Source organism: Mustelus asterias, chromosome 16 (assembly GCF_964213995.1).
Source record: "Mustelus asterias chromosome 16, sMusAst1.hap1.1, whole genome shotgun sequence".
Lineage (NCBI taxonomy): Eukaryota > Metazoa > Chordata > Chondrichthyes > Carcharhiniformes > Triakidae > Mustelus > Mustelus asterias.
The window spans coordinates 34,465,992-34,485,657 of record NC_135816.1 but is presented as its reverse complement, the minus strand read 5'-3'; positions in this window follow the sequence as shown (position 1 = coordinate 34,485,657).

The following is a 19,666-nucleotide window of genomic DNA, read 5'->3' as shown; positions in this document are numbered from 1 at the left end:
AATTACGTTCTCCCTGTAATATGGTGACCAGAAATGCACACAATACTCCAGTTGTGGCCTCTCCAGTATTTTGTATAATTCCAACATTATATCATTACTTTTATATTCTATACCTCTGCCAATGAAGGAAAGCATTCCATTTGCCTTCTTTACAACATTGTCTACTTGAACTGCTGCCTTTACGGATCTATGGACTTGTACATCAAGACCTCTCACTTCATCTAAACCTCTCAGTATATCCCCATTTATTGTGTGCTCTCTATAACTGTTTGACCTCCCTAAATGCATGACCTCACGCTTCTCCGTGTTAAAATCCACCTGCCACTTTACCACCCACTCCACCAACTCATCAATTTGTCTTTAGACTATAGCTATCCTCTACACTTTACTCTGTCGATCAATCTTTGTGTTGTCTGCAAATTCCTCAAACGTGATCAATGTCTCAATAGATTTTAACTCTCCCTGCTTTCAGAAGTTTGAAAGTATCTTTTATTTCATTGTTCCAAATGGAATAATAGGTTCTTAGTTTTAAGCTATGCCGGTAGCAACTTCGTGGAATTAGACAAAAGTATGTTTTTTTATTGTACCAAAATCTTCTTATTTGTATTTTTCTATCTGAAAAATTATTCCAGTATCCTTAAAGGTGATGGATAAAGACCACTCTTGCACTGAAACTGTACTATTAATTCCAACTAATATTGGTCTAAGCTAAAAGTGTTCAGTTTTGTAGTTGAGACAAATATAATCAATTTTTACACAACTTTTAAGAAAGGTTTTCATAAATTTTAACACATATTTCCTTTTGTTATGTATTTAAAGCAGTTGCATCTCTGCTGGTAGAACATCATATGATCTGTAGTGACGTAAGCAGAGCGGTTCGTGGGATTTTGGGGCGCTTCCATCTTGGACCTTGGACAAGTAACATTTCCTCAATAAACCTACATCATGTTTGTCTTTGACCCATGAGTGTGGCACCTCAATACTTTCCTTTATGTTGAAATTCCAAGTCAATACTTTACACTTTTCTATAAAAAAAATAAAAACACGTTTTCACTTGTAACGCTTGTAACCTTGTCACCCAAATTAACCAAACATGACTTGAAAAATTTCTCAGCTAGAGGGACCCTGAAGATGAAGAGGGCACACAGTGGTTAGCACTACTGCCTCACATCTCCAGGGACCCGGGTTCAATTCCAGCCTCGGGTCACTGTCTGTATGGAGTTTGCACATTCTCCCTGTGTCTGCGTGGGTTTCCTCCGGGTGCCCCGGTTTCCTCCCACAGTCCAAAGATGTGCTGGTTAGGTTGATTGGCCATGCTAAATTGCCCATAGTGTCCCGGGACATGTAGGTTAGAGGGATTAGCGGGATAAATGTGTGAGGTTGTGGGGATAGAGCCTGGGGTGGGATTGTTGTTGGTGCAGGCTCAATGGGCTGAATGGCCTCCTTCTGCACTATAAAGTTTCTATGTTTCTATGATTTCTAAGAAAAAAGAGCTTTTAAGCCAAGTCTGTAATGAGATAATGAAAATAAAGGAGTCAAAATAGACAGAATATTATATAAAATAATCACTAAAGTTGGAAAATGTACTGTCCCAAATACTCACATCTCCATGGCAATAACTAGTAGGCAGTGTAATGACTCAGGAATCCTGGAACATAACACAGTTTGTTACAGAATGAAAAGTAAAACCACTATCGTGGTGAATACACACTCATCCCGAGCTGGGATGATAATTCAGCAGGCCCAGTCTGGGGCCTGCCTTATAAAAGACTCAGGTAATGAGTTCCAGCTGAGTAGGCCACACACTGCTTGTTACCATGGGAACTCATACTCAATGAGCCCCGCAGGGAGATGAATCAGTTATTTCCCATAGACCTTATGGAGTTACCCTACCTCAATATCCCCAACCCCCGCCCGAGTCTGAGGGTTCCCCTTCACTCCCTTGGTGATGGGGCCTTCTCCATCACTTTGCCTGTGGCCTCATCTCCATTGCTAGTCGGGTCTGGTCATGGGGTGTGCAAATAGGTGATTTACGTGCTTCTTTAAGGTCTTCTGTTCTGACATTTGCCACGGATGTTTCTAATTATCTTCCTAACAATACGTGAAGGAGTGCCAACAGGGTTGCCAAGTTTGGTTTGAATTTTCCATAGTTATTTATGAGAACTAGGAAAGACTTTAACTTCATTGAGTTGCTTAGAGTCAGAGCCCCCTTTATGGCCTTCACCTTCTCTTCAACAGGGTGTAATCCACCCTAGTCAACTCTGTACCCAAGGTGCATTACTTTGTTGACCTGGAACACACATTTTTCCCTTTTTAATTGGATGCCAGCATCGGAAGAAACTGTAAGACCTCCTCCAAACTCTCCAAGTGTTCCTTTAAAGTAAAAGCTTATTTATTAGTTGCAAGTAGCCTTACATTAACACTGCAATGAAGTTACTGTGAAAATCCCATGGTCGCCACACTCTGGCGCCTATTCGGGTACACGGAGGGAGAATTTAGCATAGCCAATGCACCTAAGCAGCACACCTTTTGGACTGTGGGAGGAAACCACCCGTAGGAAATTCACGCAGACATGGGGAGAACATGCAGACTTCGCACAGACAGTGGCCCAAGCGGGAATTGAACCTGGGTCCCTGACGCTGTGAGGTAGCAGTGCTAACCACTCTGCCACCATTCCGCCCAGTAGCAGTAGCTCCTGAGATTATGTCATCCAGTTAGACTGCCACTCTAGACAACCCTTGAAGGATGTTCTTCATCACCCTTTGAAAAGTGACACAAGCCAAAGATATTCCAAAGGACAAACAAGTGTACTGATACAGTCCTTTGTGAGTATTTATGATTACATACTTCTTGGATGACACCTCAATCTCCAGTTGGAGGTAGGCGTGGCTCATGTCTAATTTGTAAAATATGTGACCCCTCCAGCTAGCTTTGCATACAAGTTTTCCATGCATGGCATAGGGTATCTGTCTAAGTGGGAAGCTCTGTTGAGCGTCAACCTATAACCCCCACAGAGATGGACTGGATTGTTAGGTTTTTAAACTGGGACTACTAGTGCGCCCCATTCAGCAAATTGTACTGGGCGTATAATGCCAATTTCCTCTAGACGTTCCAATTTGGCCTCTACTTTGGCATGTAAGGCACAGGGGACTGGTCATGCCTTGAAGTACTTAGTTCAGGCCTCTGGGTCCACATAGATCTTGGCTCTGGCATCTCTACTCTTCTAGAAACCTTCTTGGAATACTTCGGGATACTTCCCAATGACTTTGTATAAATTTCCAGCATTTTCTGTTTTTGGTTCAGATTCCAGCACCCACAGTATTTTGCTTTTATTTTATTATATGGCAGGGAGGTTGGTCTACACCAATACTATGAAATGTGCTCTGATGCAAATCAGCATTCTATTATGCGCTGCGCTAGTTTTTATTTTCTATTCACTTGGAGAATTTTGCCAACATTTTTAATTTCACATCAAATAAAAGGAGTAACAATGAGACAAGAAAGCAAGTCTCCAAAAAGAGTTTGAACAAACATTGTGTGAACTTCAGGAAAGGGGATCGATTGAGATGAAAAATTGGCTGCTAATTCACTCTGATGCGCATTGCTGGCTTGGAACATTTGCACCCCCAGCAGTTTTATTGAAACTTTTATTGACACAGGAGGCTGAAGCGACCTGTTAACTGAGAGTATTTTATTCAGAACATGGAGCAAAAAACAACAGATGGTGGAAGTCTGAAATAAAAATAGAAAATGTTGGAAAAACTCAGCAGGTCTGGAAGCATTTGTGAAGAGTGGAATAGAGTTAACATTTCAAGTCAGTATTGAAACATTAACTCTGTTTCTCTCTCCACAGATGCTGCCAGACCTGCTGAGTTTTTCCAGCATTTTCTGTTTTTATTTCAACATATACTTGATTCCATTCTGATTCCAGTCCAATTAAATGATTATTAATTCTGGACTATGCAATAACAATACCTTTCTCACCCACGCACAACACAGGGAAAGGTGAGATTAACAATTGTCATTGCCTTTGCATTTGATCTATAGATTCTGGGTGTGATTGTAACTGCCATTAACGCCACGCTCCCGCTGCAGCGAGGTCGGAGAATTTGGCGGCCAGCCAAATCTCCGTTCACTGTGGCGGGATGGGAAGATCCCGCCGGCATGAACAGCGGTAAGATTCCGGCCGATGTGTTTGTTGGCATTTGGTGGATTCAGGCAACTATTAAAGACAGATGTAAAATATTTAACTTGATCTCAGATTCTGAATATTCTGGTTAAGCTGGTTGCCTACACGGCCGATAATCCATTCTCTGATGAGAGTGTATAAGACAAAGAGATTTTTGTGCCTTGCTCTACAGTTCATAACCTCCACACCCCAATATTCCCCCCCTTGAAAATATTGAATAAAGGGTGGTACCAATTTGGTGCTCTGTTGATTTTTTGCACCAGAAGTCAACCTTGATGATGTGGTACTCGGGGTTGATGGATGAATCCCTCAATTCTTTTAATTATTTTGTAGATTGCTGTATTGAACCACTTTAAAGGTTTCAGCAGCTGGAGCTGGAGGCTGTTGTGTTTGGTCCTGTGGTATTCTGTTTGGCCTGTTGCTAAGCTGTTGCTATGCCTTGTCTCTGTCTGTGTGGCTTGAATTCAGATGTTGCATCTCAGTCAAAGGATGATGTGGTCAAGGGACACAGATGGTAGTAAAACAGTCCCGACGGAGAACTAATCAAAAGTAACCCATGGATATATATTCCCGTAGATGATGCCAAATAATTTATTGTACCGCCTAAAAAAATTAACAAGCTTCATTTTTCTATCATCGTATAAACTTTGGAACTACAGTCATTTATGAAATATTCAGTGACGTGCAATAAAGTTTTTTTTTTACTAAAGTTTATTTTTTAGTGTCACAAGTTGGCTTACATTAACACTGCAATGTTACTGTGAAAATCCCCTAGTTGCCACACTCCAGCGCCTCGTTCGGTTACACTGAGGGAGAATTTAGCATGGCCAATGCAACTCACCAACACATCTTTCGGACTGTGGGAGGAAATCGGAGCACCCGGAGGAAACCCACGTAGACACGGGGATAACGTTCAGACTCAGCACAGGCAGTGACCCAAGCTAGGAAGCAACCCTAGGTCCCTGGCATTGTGAGGCAGCAGTGCAAACCATTGTGCCACCATGCCACCAATAATATAAAGCTGGAGATGTTTCCAGTGGTAGAGATTAGATTTTGTTGGTTTATGGAAACATATACAAATAAATCTGGGATCTCTCATGCTCCATATATGTTCCGTCCATGGCCCACTCTTTGTCCCTGTTGAATTTGAAATTTACCCCACCTCCCAATGTCCCTTAAAAACATATAGTATTAACACTGAGATGGGCAAGAGAAAATCCCTGTTCAATCCTGGAATAGGTTTGTATGATTACAGAGAATATCCTTCTGAAATTAGATAGGCGTTTGCTACTCATTCGGGAGCTTGGCTACTTAGTGATCAGTTCTGACAAAGACGGTTTGGGATCTGGAGTTAATGGTATTTGATATGAGCACAAGCCTTTGACTTATCAATTTATGAAATGGTGCAAAGGTATTCCAGTGCATGGTAGTATAACACATCACCACCATAATACCTTGTCACTACACATTTTCGAAACTAAAACGCTGATAGAGTCAGTTGCTTTAAAAAAAATTATTCTCAGGGTATGTTCGTCATTTTATTGCCCATCTCTGGTTGCCTTGAAAAGAGTGGATTGGATCTTCTTCTCGAACCACTGCATTCCTGTGGTGAACGTATTTTTGTAATGTTGGCAGGTAGAGAATTGCAGATGTTGAGCCAGCGGCTGTTTCTGTTCTTCAGTTGAATTGAAGGAAATGAGAGATTTTCACTGAGCAAATTAGAATTGGGACAGGAAGAATCCACATCCAGCATGACAATCAGTTCAGTGTTTATGATGCAAATAAACTTATTTATTCTGCCTTTTACTTTCCAAGATGATTCAGCCCCCTTTTTCTTGTGAAGCAAAGAACTAGCTTCTTGAAGTTTACATAGAAACATGGAAACTAGAAGCAGGAGTAGGCCATTTGGCCCTTTGAGCCTGCTCCGCTATTCATTTTGACAATGGCTGATCATCAAATTCAGTATCCTGATCACCCCTTTCTCCATATCCCTTGATGCCTTTAGCCTTAAGAGCTATATCTAATTTCTTCTTGAAATCAGACAATATTTTGGCCTCAACTATTTTCTGTGGTAATGAATTCCACACATTCACCACCCTCTGGGTGAAGAAATTTCTCCTCACTTCAGTTCTAAAAGGTTTACCACTTATCCTCAAACTATGACCCCTAGTTCTGGACTCCCCCACCATTGGGAACATTCTTTCTGAATCTACCCTGTTTAACCGTGTTAGAATTTTATAAGTTTCTATGAGATCCCCTCTCACACTTCTAAGCTCCAGTGAATATCATGCTAACTGACTTAGCCTCTCCTCATATGACAGATCTGCCAACCCGGGAATCAGCCTGATAAGCCTTTGCTGTACTCCCTCTATAGCAAGGACATCCTTTCTCAGATAAGGACACCAAAACTGCACACAGTACTCCAGGTGTGGCCTCACCAACGCCTAATACAATTGCAGCAAAATATCCCTATCCCTCTACTCAAATCCTCTCGCTATGAAGACCAACATACCATTTGCCTTCTTTACTGCCTGCTGTACCTGCACATTTACTTTCAGTGACTCCAAGATCTCGTTGAGTATTCACCTCTCTCAATTTACACCTATTCATGTAATAATCTGTCTTCGTATTATTGCTACCAAAATGGATAACCTCACAGTTACCCAAATTATACTGATCTGCTGTGCAGATGCCCACACATTCAGCCTGTCCAGTTCTCCTCTGCACCCTCCTAACAGCTCACTCTCCCACCCAACTTTCTTTCATCTGCAAATTTGGAGATAATACATTTGGTTCCTTCTTCCAAATCATTAATATATAATGTGAACAGTTGGGGTTCTAGCACAGATCCCTGCAGAACCCCACTAGTCACTGATTGCCAATCAGAAAAAGACTCATTTCTACCAACTCTTTGCTTCCTATCTGCTAACCATCTTTCTATCCATCTCAAGACATTACCTGCCATCCCATGAGCTTTAACTTGACATAGTAGTCTGTTATGTGAGACCTTGTCGAAAGTCTTCTGAAAGTCTAAATAAACCACATCCCCTGGTTCTCCTCGATCAACTCTACTAGTCACATCCTCAAAGGATTCAAATAGATTTGTCAAGCATAATTTCCCTTCTGTAAATCCACGCTGACTTTGTCTGATTATACCACTGTCTTCCAAATGCTGAGTTATGAAATCTTTAATAATAGACTCCAGCAATCTCTCCAGTACCAATGTTAGGCTCACTGGTCTACAGTTCCCTATTTTCTCTCTATTTCCCTCTTTGAATAGTAGGCTTACTTTAGCTACCCTCCAATCTGTAGAAACTATTCCAGAGTCCAAAGAATTTTGGAAAATAACCACCAATGAATCTACTATTTCCAGGGCCACTTCCTTAAGTACTTCAGGATGAAGATTATCAGGACCTGGAGATTTATCCATCTTCAATCCTATCAATTTCCCTAAAAGCATTTCTCTACTAATGCTGTTTTCTTTCAGCTCCTCAGTAAAATGTGTTCCTCTTAGCACTTCTGGTACATTGTTCATGTCTTCCTTTGTGAAGACTGAAGCAAAGTACAAGTTTAATTCCTCAGCTATTTCTTTATTCCCTGTTATGAATTCTCCCATTTCTGACTGTAAGGGGCCTGCATTAGTTTTTGTCAATCCTTTTCTCTTTGCACATCTAGAGAAACTTTTACAGTCAGTTTTCATGTTCCCCGCTACCTTACTTTCATGCTCTAATTTTCCCTTCTTAATCAATCTCTTGGTTCTCCTTTGCTGAATTTTAAACTGCTCCCAATTCTCATGCCTATTGGCTTTTCTTGCCAATTTGTATGCTTCTTCCTTGAATCTGATACTATCTCTAATTTCCCATATAAGCCATGGTTTGGCCAAACCAGGAATAAACATCTTCTGAAGTTCACCTATCCATTTTTAAAATGCCTGCCATTGCCTGTTCACTGTCTTTCCTTTCAGTAATGTTTCACAGTCCATCATGGCCAATTCATGCCTCATATCATCATAGTTACTTTTATTGAAAATCAGGACCCTGGTCTCAGAATCAATGTGATGTGGAGATGCCGGTGTTGGACTGGGGTAAACACAGTAAGAGGTCTCACAACACCAGGTTAAAGTCCAACAGATTTATTTGGTAGCAAAAGCCACCAGCTTTCGGAGTGCTGCTCCTTCATCAGGTAAGTGGGAGTTCTGTTCACAAACAGGGCATATAAAGACACAAACTCAATTTATAAAATAATGGTTGGAATGCGAGTCTTTACAGGCAATAAAGTCTTAAAGGTACAGACAATGTGAGTGGAGAGAGGGTTAAGCGCAGGTTAAAAAGATGTGTATTGTCTCCAGCCAGGACAGTTAGTGAGATTTTGCAAGCCCAGGCAAGTCGTGGGGGTTACAGATAGTGTGACATGAACCCAAGATCCCAGTTGAGGTCATCCTCATGTGTGCGGAACTTGGCTATCAGTCTCTGCTCAGCGACACTGCATTGTCGTGTTCATGAAGGCCGCCTTGGAGAATGCTTACCTGAACATCACAGGCCGAATGCCCATGACCGCTGAAGTGTTCCCCGACAGGAAGAGAACAGTCTTGCCTGGTGATTGTTGAGCGGTGTTCATTCATCCGTTGTCGTAGCGTCTGCATGGTTTCCCCAATGTACCATGCCTCAGGACATCCTTGCCTGCAGCGTATCAGGCAGACAACGTTGGCCGAGTTGCAAGTGTATGTACCGTGTACCTGGTGGATGGTGTTCTCACGTGAGATGATGGCATCCATATCGATGATCCAACATGTCTTGCAGAGGTTGCTGTGGCAGGGTTGTGTGGTATCGTGGTCACTATTCTCCTGAAGGCTGGGCAGTTTGTATCGCCAAGAAGATCGCGCATGTCGACACAGACATCAAGTTTCTACAAAGATGCAAGAAAGCAGCTACCAAATAAACCTGTTGGACTTTAACCTGGTGTTGTTAAACTTCTTACTCAGTTTGTTGCAGACAATGGTCTGTTTGAGGTTGTGCGGTTGTTCGAAGGCAAGAAGTGGGGTTGTGGGGATGGCCTTGGCGAGATGTTTGTCTTCATCAATGACATGTTGAAGGCTCCGGAGAAGATGTCATAGCTTCTCCACTCCAGGGAAGTACTGGACGACGAAGGGTACTCTGTCCGCCGTGTCCCGTGTTTGTCTTCTGAGGAGGTCGGTGTGGTTTTTTGCTGTGGCGCATCGGAATTGTCGATTGATGAGTCGAGCGCCATATCCTGTACTTATGAGGGCATCTTTCAGCATCTGGAGGTCTCTGTTGCGATCCTCCTCATCTGAGCAGATCCTGTGTATTCGGAGGGCTTTGTCCATAGGGGATGGCTTCTTTAACGTGTTTAGGGTGGAAGCTGGAGAAGTGGAGCATCGTTAGGTTATCTGTGGGCTTGCAGTACAGTGAAGTGCTGAGGTGACCGTTCCTTGATGGAGATGCGTGTGTCCAAGAATGCAACCGATTCTGGAGAGTAGTCCATGGTGAGTCTGATGGTGGGATGGAACTTGTTGATGTCATAATATAGTTGTTTCAGTGATTGTTCACCATGAGTCCAAAGGAAGAAAATGCCATCGATGTATCTAGTGTATAGCATCGGTTGAAGGTCCTGTGTGGTGAAGAGGTCTTGTTCGAACCTATGCATGAAGATGTTGGTATATTGAGGTGCAAATTTGGTCCCCATGGCTGTTCCGTGTGTCTGGATGAAGAACTGGTTGTTGATGGTGAAGACATTGTGGTCCAGGATGAAGCAGATGAGTTGTAAAATTGCATCTGGAGATTGGCAGTTGTCGGCGTTGAGTACTGAGACAGTTGCAGCAATGCCATCATCGTGGGGGATGTTGGTGTAGAGTGCCGAGACATCCATTGTGACGAGGAGTGCTCTGGTTCAACTGCTCCATGTGTGCTGAGTTTCTGTAGGAAGTCTGTAGTGTTGCGACAAAAGCTGGGGGTTCTTTGTACAATGGGTTTCAGGATGGCCTCGACGTAGCTGGAGAGGTTCTTGCACAGGGTCCCATTGCCTAATACAATGGGGCGGCCGGGTGTGTTTGCCTTGTGTATCTTCGGGAGGCAGTAGAGATCTCCAACGTGGAGAGGATCACAATAGACACCTCCAGACGCTGAAAGATGCCCTCATAAGAACAGGATATGGCGCTCGACTCATCGATCGACAGTTCTGACGCGCCACAGCAAAAAACCGCACCGACCTCCTCAGAAGCCAAACACGGGACACGGTGGACAGAGTACCCTTCGTCGTCCAGTACTTTCCCGGAACGGAGAAGCTACGACAACTTCTCCAGAGCCTTCAACATGTCATTGGTGAAGACGAACATCTCGCCAAGGCCATCCCCACACCCCCACTTCTTGCCTTCAAACAACCGCACAACCTCAAACAGACCATTGTCCGCAGCAAACTACCCAGCCTTCAGGAGAACAGCGACCACGACACCACACAACCCTGCCACAGCAACCTCTGCAAGACGTGCCGGATCATCAACATGGATGCCAACCATTATTTTGTAAATTGAGTTTGTGTCTTTATATTCCCTGTTTGTGAACAGAACTCCCCCTTAGCTGATGAAGGAGAAACGCTCCGAAAGCTAGTGGCTTGCGCTACCAAATAAATCTGTTGGACTTTAACTTGGTGTTGTGAGACTTCTTACTCAGAATCAACTACATCACTATCCACCTTGACAAAGAATTCTACCATATTATGGTCATTCGTCCCCAACGGTTCTCTCAACTAGTTTGCAAACTAATCGTTTCTCATTGCACAACACCCAGTCCAAGATAGCCTGTTCCCTTGTTGGTTCCTCAACATATTACTCCAGAAACCATCCTGTATGCACTCCATAAATTCCTCCTCTATTGTACTTTGACTAATTGACTCTCCCTATCTAAATGCAGATTAAAGTCGCCCATAATCACAGGTGTTCCTTTAACACATGCATCTCTGATTTCCTGTCTAATGCTTTTCCCAGCATTACCGCTACAGTTTGGTGGTCTGTATAGCACCCCCACCAATGTTTTTGCCCCTTGTTGTTTGTTAACTCGACCCATACAGATTCCAAATCATCTATGCTAATATCTTTCCTCAATATCATATCAATATCATCTTCAATCAACAATGCAACTCCACCACCTTTTCATTTCCGTCTGTCCTTCCTAAACATTGAATATCCCTCAATGTTTAGTTCCCATCCTTGCTCACCTTGGAGTCATGTCTCCGTAATGCCAACTGTATCATACCTCTTTACATCTATCTGTGCAACTAATTCACCCATTTTGTTTTGAATGCTCCAAGCATTCGGGTACAAAACCTTAAGATGACCACTTTTAAAATTTATTTTCTCTTTCCTAATATTTTTTACTCGGTCCTTATCTGACTCTGGCCCTTGATTTCTCTGCCTATCACTTTCCTTATTCTCCTTACTGTCTTTTCCTCTTGTTCTTAATTCCCCCTACTCTGAATCCTTGCAAATGCTCTTATCCCCCTGCCATATTAGTTTAAACCCTCCCCAATCACTCTAGCAAGTACCCCCCCTCCCCCACCCCCCACCCCCTCAAGGACATCACCCCGATCCTGCCCAGGTGTAACCCGTCCAGTTTGTACAGGTCCCACCTGCTCAAGAACCGGTCCCAATGCCCTAGGAATCTGAAACCTTCCCCCTCAAACCATCTTTTCAGCCATGTATTCATTCTATGTATCCTGCTGTTTCTACACTGACTAGCACATGGCACAGGTAGTAATCCTGAGATCACGACCGTTGAAATCCTACTTTTCAGCTTGCTTCCTAGCTCCCTATGTTCTACTTTCAGGACCTCATCCCTTTTTTCACCGATGTCATTTGTTCCAACGAGCACTACGGCCAATGGCTGTTTGCCCTCCCCCTTCAGAATGTCCTGCAGCCTCTTCGAGACATCCTTGACTTTAGCACCAGGGAGGCAACATACCATCCTGGGGTTTCTTTTGCAGCCACAGAAATGTCTATCTATTCCCCTGACAATTGAATCCCCTCTAACTATTGCATTCCCACATTTTTACCCCTCCCCCCTGCAGCAGAAACAACCGTGGTGCAACGGATTTGGCTTTTGCTGTTTTCCTCTGAAAGGTCATTCCCCTCAACTGTATCCAAAATGGTTAACCATCCTTTGACACCAGTTCTTCCTCTACCCACTATATAGTCGGGGTGACTGTGGTGACTTCTCCTAGAATGCTCCTCAGTGAAGTCTCTCTGCCACCTCTGCTGGATGTTCTTCTCCTGTTTGTCTCTGAAGGGGTTCTCCCTGTACCCACTATACAGTCAGGGTGATGCCGGCGACTTCTCCCAAACTTCTGCTGGATGTTTGCATTTTCTATTTCTTAAATCCGCCATCTGCTTTCTGGGATGTTCCTCAGTTCAACCAACTGCCTCTTGAAGGAGCTTTAATTTTTCTGCCAATTTTTTTTTTGTTCTGTGAAGTCACTCCCTGTGTAAATCTGTCTCAGATTACTGGCTAAAGGTTCAACTAGTTGCTAACGTTCACTGTGGTATTTTAATGAACGTTTCTTCCGTTACTGAAATTCAGATGAGCTCCAGATAAAAAAACACTTCATTAACAGTGTATGTACTGCGAAAAAAAACCTGTACAATTTTTTTTCTCTGGGCTTTGATGTCACGCTGAAATGCACTGCTTCTTCAAATATCTTTTGTTATAAAAAATGAAAAATTCTGAATATATATCCAACTCTTAATAATTCATTCTCTTCACTGTGTTTGAAAGCTGTAAGGCAACGTAAGCAGCTATCTTGGTTTACAAAGTTGCTCACTTGGTGGAGGTATTCTCTCTACTTGATGCAAACCATATGACGGGGATCAAATTTCCACACATGAAAAGTGATCACTGAGGGGAGATATCACAATGCAGTCAACATCCATGGAACTGTATCACGAAATGAGCCAACACTTTCAGGGGAGAGGGAAAAAAATAATGTTTTAACAAAAGTGGCAAAATTAATTTTTATTTATAGCTCTTTACAATATATATATAAAATATAAATGCATGGCGTGATTGAATTCCTATATGCAATACAGCTTTTGTACTTGCCTTTCATCAGCCTAGTTGAATTGTAGTATTTCAAGAATGGCGACTAAATGTAGTCATTGTTGTAACAAAGGAAACAATGCAGCCATTTTTAAAACAGCAAAGAGATAACTGACCAGAGTGTAAATTTTAGGTGTGTTTGAGGAGGGATTCTTGGCCAGGATATCAGAATAGCTCATCTGCGTTTCTTTGAATAGTGTCAAGTTTAAGTTTATTTATTTATTAGTGTCACAAGTAGGCTTACATTAACAATGAAGTTACTGTGAAAATTCCCTAGTTGCCACACTCTGGCGCCTGTTCGGGTACACTGAGGGAGAATTTAGCACCTAACCAGCACGTCTTTTGGACTGTGGGAGGAAACCAGAGCACCCGGAGGAAACCCACACACACACGGGGAGAATGTGCAGACTCCACACAGACAGTGACCCAAGCCGGGAACCGAACCCGGGTCCCTGGTGCTGTGATGCAGCAGTGCTAACCACTGTGCCACCGTGCTACCATAGGATCAATAGGAAGTGGCATCAGATGGTTTATTAAGCACAAGTGAGCAAGAGAAGTCAGGGTGGGTGAGGATGTGTCACCTTTCCAATAGAGGCTGAGAAGAAAGTTGCTTACGACATTAGAGTGATGGGACTCAGAATTCATGGAATTCTCATCTGAAAAGAAAAATGCAGGAGGAATCTTGTAACTACTTGTGGACCCTGAGGCCAGTCTCTGAGGAGCGTAACTCTTGAGCTTTCCACTCATTTACTTCGACATCATAGAAGTTTTTTTCCTTGTGGCTGACATCAATGGAGTGAGGACCACTTTATTGGAATCTGCAGTATTTCTCCATCTAAGAAGCTTACGGAGACAATCTGGTGCCTCCACTTCCAAGAAAATACAAACTGCAACTCTGATTTAAATAGGGAAGAGAGAAGGGAGCATCCTACATAGCAACATCCGGCATATAGCAGTTGCAACACGTGCTGTAGTCCCTCAGGACCTTGCAGCTCTGATAGCTGCTATTAGATTAGCCGCACTGCTGATAGCAAAGACATTTGGAGTCCAATGTGCTATCAATGCCTGGCATCCACTTGAGTTATACGGCTGTAGTATGTGCCATTCTTCTGTCCTTCCCTCTCAAAGTATTATATCAGTGAACCATGGGATATGACACTAGACTGTCCCAGGACACTTTTCAGAGAAACAGCTGATAGAAGCCTCCAGAATTGAAGTTAATGGGCTGTAAAATCATGGAGGGAGCAAATGGACATCTCAACCGAACCTGCTCCATGTGAGTTTGGATAGAATTGTCTCTATATTCTGTGATGAATATTTAGTTCATGGTTCATGTTAATATTTTAGAGACATTGTTTAATTTTGGTAATATTAAATTTTAACTGTAAAAAAATTAGGATAAATGCAACTGAAGCAACTTGGAGTTTATTGCACTTAGAAGGTTGGGACCATGTTGACTTAAGGGCTTAACAGCTAGAAAAGTAAGATTCCTTAGGTGAGCTTCCTTAGCTGGAAAACTGGAGATGTGGGCCGGAATTCTCCGGCCGTTCTCGCCGGCGGGATTCTCCATTCCCGCCAGCAGCACACCCCTGTCTGCGGGTTTGCCGCCAGTGTGGGGTGACGTCAATGGGAATTCCCTTTGACAGCAGCGGGACCATAGAATCCCGCCACCAGCAAACAATGTGCCACCTCCCACTGGCGGGAACCATGTGGCTGGGAGGCCAGAGAATCTCGTGAGGCAGCACAGAAGTGCAGCGCAGAGAGAAGTTTTGTTTTGGAAGTTAGAGTTAAATTCATTTAAAAGCATTCAGTGAACCCTGAAAGACTATGTTGTCATGGAGATGGGTAGAGCTTAAGAAGGTTTTGTATTTCGAATTACCTGAGTGTCCTATAGCAGGGGAAGAGACTGGATACTTAAAAGATGCTGCTGATGGTGTTTCCCAAGCAGTCCAAGGAGGTCAAAGAAGTTCTGGGAGCCTTTCAGTTCAGCTGGAAGTTGCATTTTGGACCTTGTGTGGTTTGCAGTTCACAGAGAAGCTCAGGAGCCATTCAGTACAGTTCTGGCTCAGAAAAATCCTGGTGAGCACAGGATGTAGTAGAAGATCACTGGTTCCCTGCTGGAGGAAGTTAGAGTTCTTAGGAGATGTGGGAGCCATTTATAGCCTGGTGTAGCTGGGAGATTAGAGTTCAGAGAAACACAGGGGCAGTCAGCTTGGTGAACCTAGTGACCTGAGAAAGAGCTGGAATTGTGCTGGCAATTAGAAGCAGGAGTGCAGCTTTGTGAATCCCATGGAACACAATCTCAGGTGAAGAGATTGAACCATTGGAAGGTGAAAAATCAGTGAGACAATTTGAGTCGCAGCAGCTTCTGTGGGAATTCAGAGGTTGGATCTTCAAAAGTGAGGAGTTGAAATCCCTTCTGCTGGAGACAGTTTTAGTTAAATATTGTGACTCATGATGGTCACTGGTGTCTGGGTGGATTGCTGAGAAATACGTGAGATCTATCTTGGCCACATCTACCATTTAGTGTGGTGAGTTCAATCATAGTTTACTGGTTAACTCATAATTATCTCATGATAATTCTGAATGTTCGAGTAAAAGATAGATAATGTAGGTTGTTTTACTTATCTGAATTTGTACAGTAAAGTTTATTTTGTCTGCTTTAAACTGTGGAAAATTACTCTTCCCTAACCAGATCATAACAATTTCCACTGATGTCAGTGGAGATTTATCAGAATCAATTTATTTATTACCCATTGATAAATGCATTTTTGTTCAATTATTATTTCTACTTCGATGAATGGAAGCGTCCCAGTTCTTACTGAGTTAGGAGCATTCTTCAAAATTTCCAATCTCCGTTCTGTTAATTTTAATCAGGGACAAGGCACTTGAGACTTATTGAGTTGATTCGAAAATTGAGTGTTGGCATAAATATTATGCTTTATTATTCATTTATCTTGCAGTTGCTCTGTTTCAGAACTGCCTTCAGTGCAAAGAGAGATGGAAATGCTCCAAATTGAATCATTAGCATTCCACTGCAACAGCATTTTAGTTTAAATATTAACAACATGGAGCTCAGGACTTGCACACGAGGAGTCATTTTAGTTGACTTGTAAAACAAAATACACCCCACAGTGCAAAGCATGAACTCGCTTGAAAGCAAACAATATCATTATTATTATAGTGATTCGAGCATTTAAAATGATTTTCAATTATGAGCTATTGAGGAATGCATGCTTCCATGAACTAAAAGCAGGTTTCATGGCTAATTTTCTTCTTCCAAATGCAACGGCACAGTCAGAGCCCATTAAAATATTGTTTTCACAGGAAGAAAATATATTCCTCGAATCATTCTTGGCACTCTTCTATTTTCAGTTTGACTAAATTCCTGTGAGATGCACCGCTTGAAGCTCTCCTGACCTGTCTCCGCGCCATTTACCTGTCTTTCTCTAATTCCAAGCCTCATGTACTTCACGCATGAGCTTCCCTCTCCCCCATCGCTCCTCTTCCACTTTCAAAACAACTGTCCTATTCCCTCTGGTGTCATCCACCAGAATGACCAGTCAGAGAAACATAGGAACAGGAGTAGGCTATTCAGCCTGAGCCTGTTCAGCCATTCATTTAGATCATAATTGATCTGTATCATAACTTTGTTCACTTGCCTTGGCTCCACATTCCTTAATACCCTTGGTTGGCAAAAATCTATCGTTCTCAGAATTAAAATTATTCATGTACTAACATCTGCTGCTCTCTGTGGAAGAGAATTTCACATTTATAGTGTCATTTGTGTAAAAAGGTGCTTTCTTACTTCTTGCCTGAATAACCTGGGCTCAGATTCTTTTTTTAGGTTTAAGTTTCATTTATTAGTGTCATAAGTAGGCTTACATTAACGGTGGCACAATGGTTAGCACTGCTGCCTCATAATGCCAGGGACCTGGGTTCAATTCCAGCCTCGGGTCACTGTCTGTGTGGAGTTTGCACATCCTCCTTGTGTCTGCATGAGTTTCCTCCGGGCGTTCCAGTTTCCTCCCACAGTGCAAAGATGTGTGGGTTAGGTGGATTGGCCATGCTAAATTGACCTTAGTGTCTGGGGATTAGCAAGGTAAATATGTGGGGTTACGGGAATAGGGCCTGGGTGGGATTGTGGTCAGTGCAGACTTGATGGGCCGAATGGCCTCTTTCTGCACTGTAGGGATTTTATCTAGGAAAATGCTTTCAGCTTGGATTCTATTTTATAACACTGCAATGAAATTACTGTGAAAATCCCCTGGTCGTCACACTCCAGGACCTGTTTGGGTACACTGGGGGAGAATTTAGCATGGCCAATGCACCTAACCAGCACATCTTTCAGACTGTAGGAGGAAATCGGAGCACCTGGAAGAAACCCACGCAGACACAGGGAGAACATGCAGACTCCGCACAGACAGGGCTCGATTTTACCAACAATTTGCGCCCATTTTCGGGCGCGAAATCACGGTAAAGTCGGGTGTGAGGCCTTTATCGCGATCTGCACCCGCGAACACGCATATCGCCACTTTACTGAGACCCGCGAATGGCGGAGATCCGTTCTGCGCCCAAATCGGGCGCAACGACGATTTTTAAAAAAATGCATTTGCATGCATTTAAATTGAATGAATGAACTGCCTGCCCAACTCTATCAGCATTTCCCCCTTTACCATCGCGTTTGCCGATCCGGAACCGCGCTTTTAGGGACCTGCTAGATAAAGTCGGATGCTCCAGCCTCTGAAGAGCGCGTTCAGTGTTTCCAACGGCTCTCTGACTCAGATCAGTGGTGGGGGGGAGGAGGGAGGCGGGTCAGATCATTCTCTGGTTGGAAGGGGGAGGAGGGGAGTGAGGTCAGATCGTTGTCTGGTTGTGGGTGGGAGGAGGAGGAGGCGGGTCAGATGTATCTCTGGCGGGGGGGGAGGGCTGATCGTTGTCTGGTGGTGGGGGGGAGGTGGGTCAGATGTGCCTCTGGAGGGGAGGGGGAGTGAGGTCAGACCATTCTCTGTGGGGGGGAGGGAGTGAGGCCAGATTGTTGTCTTGGTGGGGGGGGGGGGGGGGAGTGAGGCCGGATTGTTGTCTTGGGGGTGGGGGGTTGGGGGGGGGGTAGAGAGGCCAGATCATTGTCTTGGGGGGAGGGGGAGGGAGTGAGGCTGGATCGTTGTCTTGGGGGTGGGTGGGGGGGGGGGAAGTGAGGCCAGATCATTGTCTTGGGGGGGGGGGAAGGAGGGTGGCGGGTAAGATGTATCTCGGGGAGGGAGGGGCAGATATATCTTGGGGAGGGGGAGCAGATGGATCTCTGGTGGGGGGGGGCAGATGGATCTCTGTTGGGGGGCAGATGGATCTCTGGTGGGGGGGCAGAGGGATCTCTGGTAGGGGGCAGGGGGGTCCGCTGCCACTCTGCGGGTGATCGGTGGGGCGGAGGGGGAAAGGGTTGGTGATCGGTCTGGGTAGTGGGCGAGGTGAATAAGGGTCACGCACACACATCACTGTCCCCCTTATCCACCACCCCCGCTACCCAGACTGATCGCCCACAAAGTGGCAGCAGACTCCCCTGCGCCCCCACCAGAGATTCATCTGCCCCCCCACCAGAGATCCATCTGCCCCCCCACCAGAGATCCATCTGCCCCCCCCACCAGAGATCCATCTGCCCCCCCCACCAGAGATATACCCTCGCTCCCGCTTGTCTCTGCCGGGCCGCTTTCTCTGCTTTCTGCGGGTCGGGAGCAACCCGACATGGGTGTGCTTTTTCCAATTTTTTTCTAACTGCGCTTGTGCAGTTCAGAGCTCCAATTGTTCCGGCAGTGCTAAGCCCCGCCCACAGCATGATTCGGACTGGAAATGGCTGAGAGCGTATGGGGGCGCCTGAAAGCGGATTTCTTAGTCGGATCTGTACTACGCCCAGATTCGGCACTTAGAATGAAAATGGTAAAATCGGGCCCACAGTGACCCAAGTCGGGAATCGAACCCAAATTCTTGGCACTGTGAGGCAGCAATGCTAACCTCTGTGCCACCATAATTTTTGGGCTATATCCCCTTGTCATATGCTAGTGAAATATGTTTCTCCCTATATACCCTATCAATTTATTTCAAAATCCTAAATTTCTCAATCAAATCACTGCTTAGCCTTTTATTTTCCAAGTTTAATTTATGTAACCTCTCCTCAGAAGCTATTTCTGGCAACTCTGTTCTCCACTCCATCCAACATAAGAACATAAGAACTAGGAGCAGGAGTAGGCCATCTGTCTCCTTGAGCCTGCTCCGCCATTCAATCAGATCATGGCTGATCTTTTCGTGGACTCAGCTCCACTTACCTGTCTGCTCACCATAAGCCTTAATTCCTTTATTGTTCAAAAATCTATCTATCTTT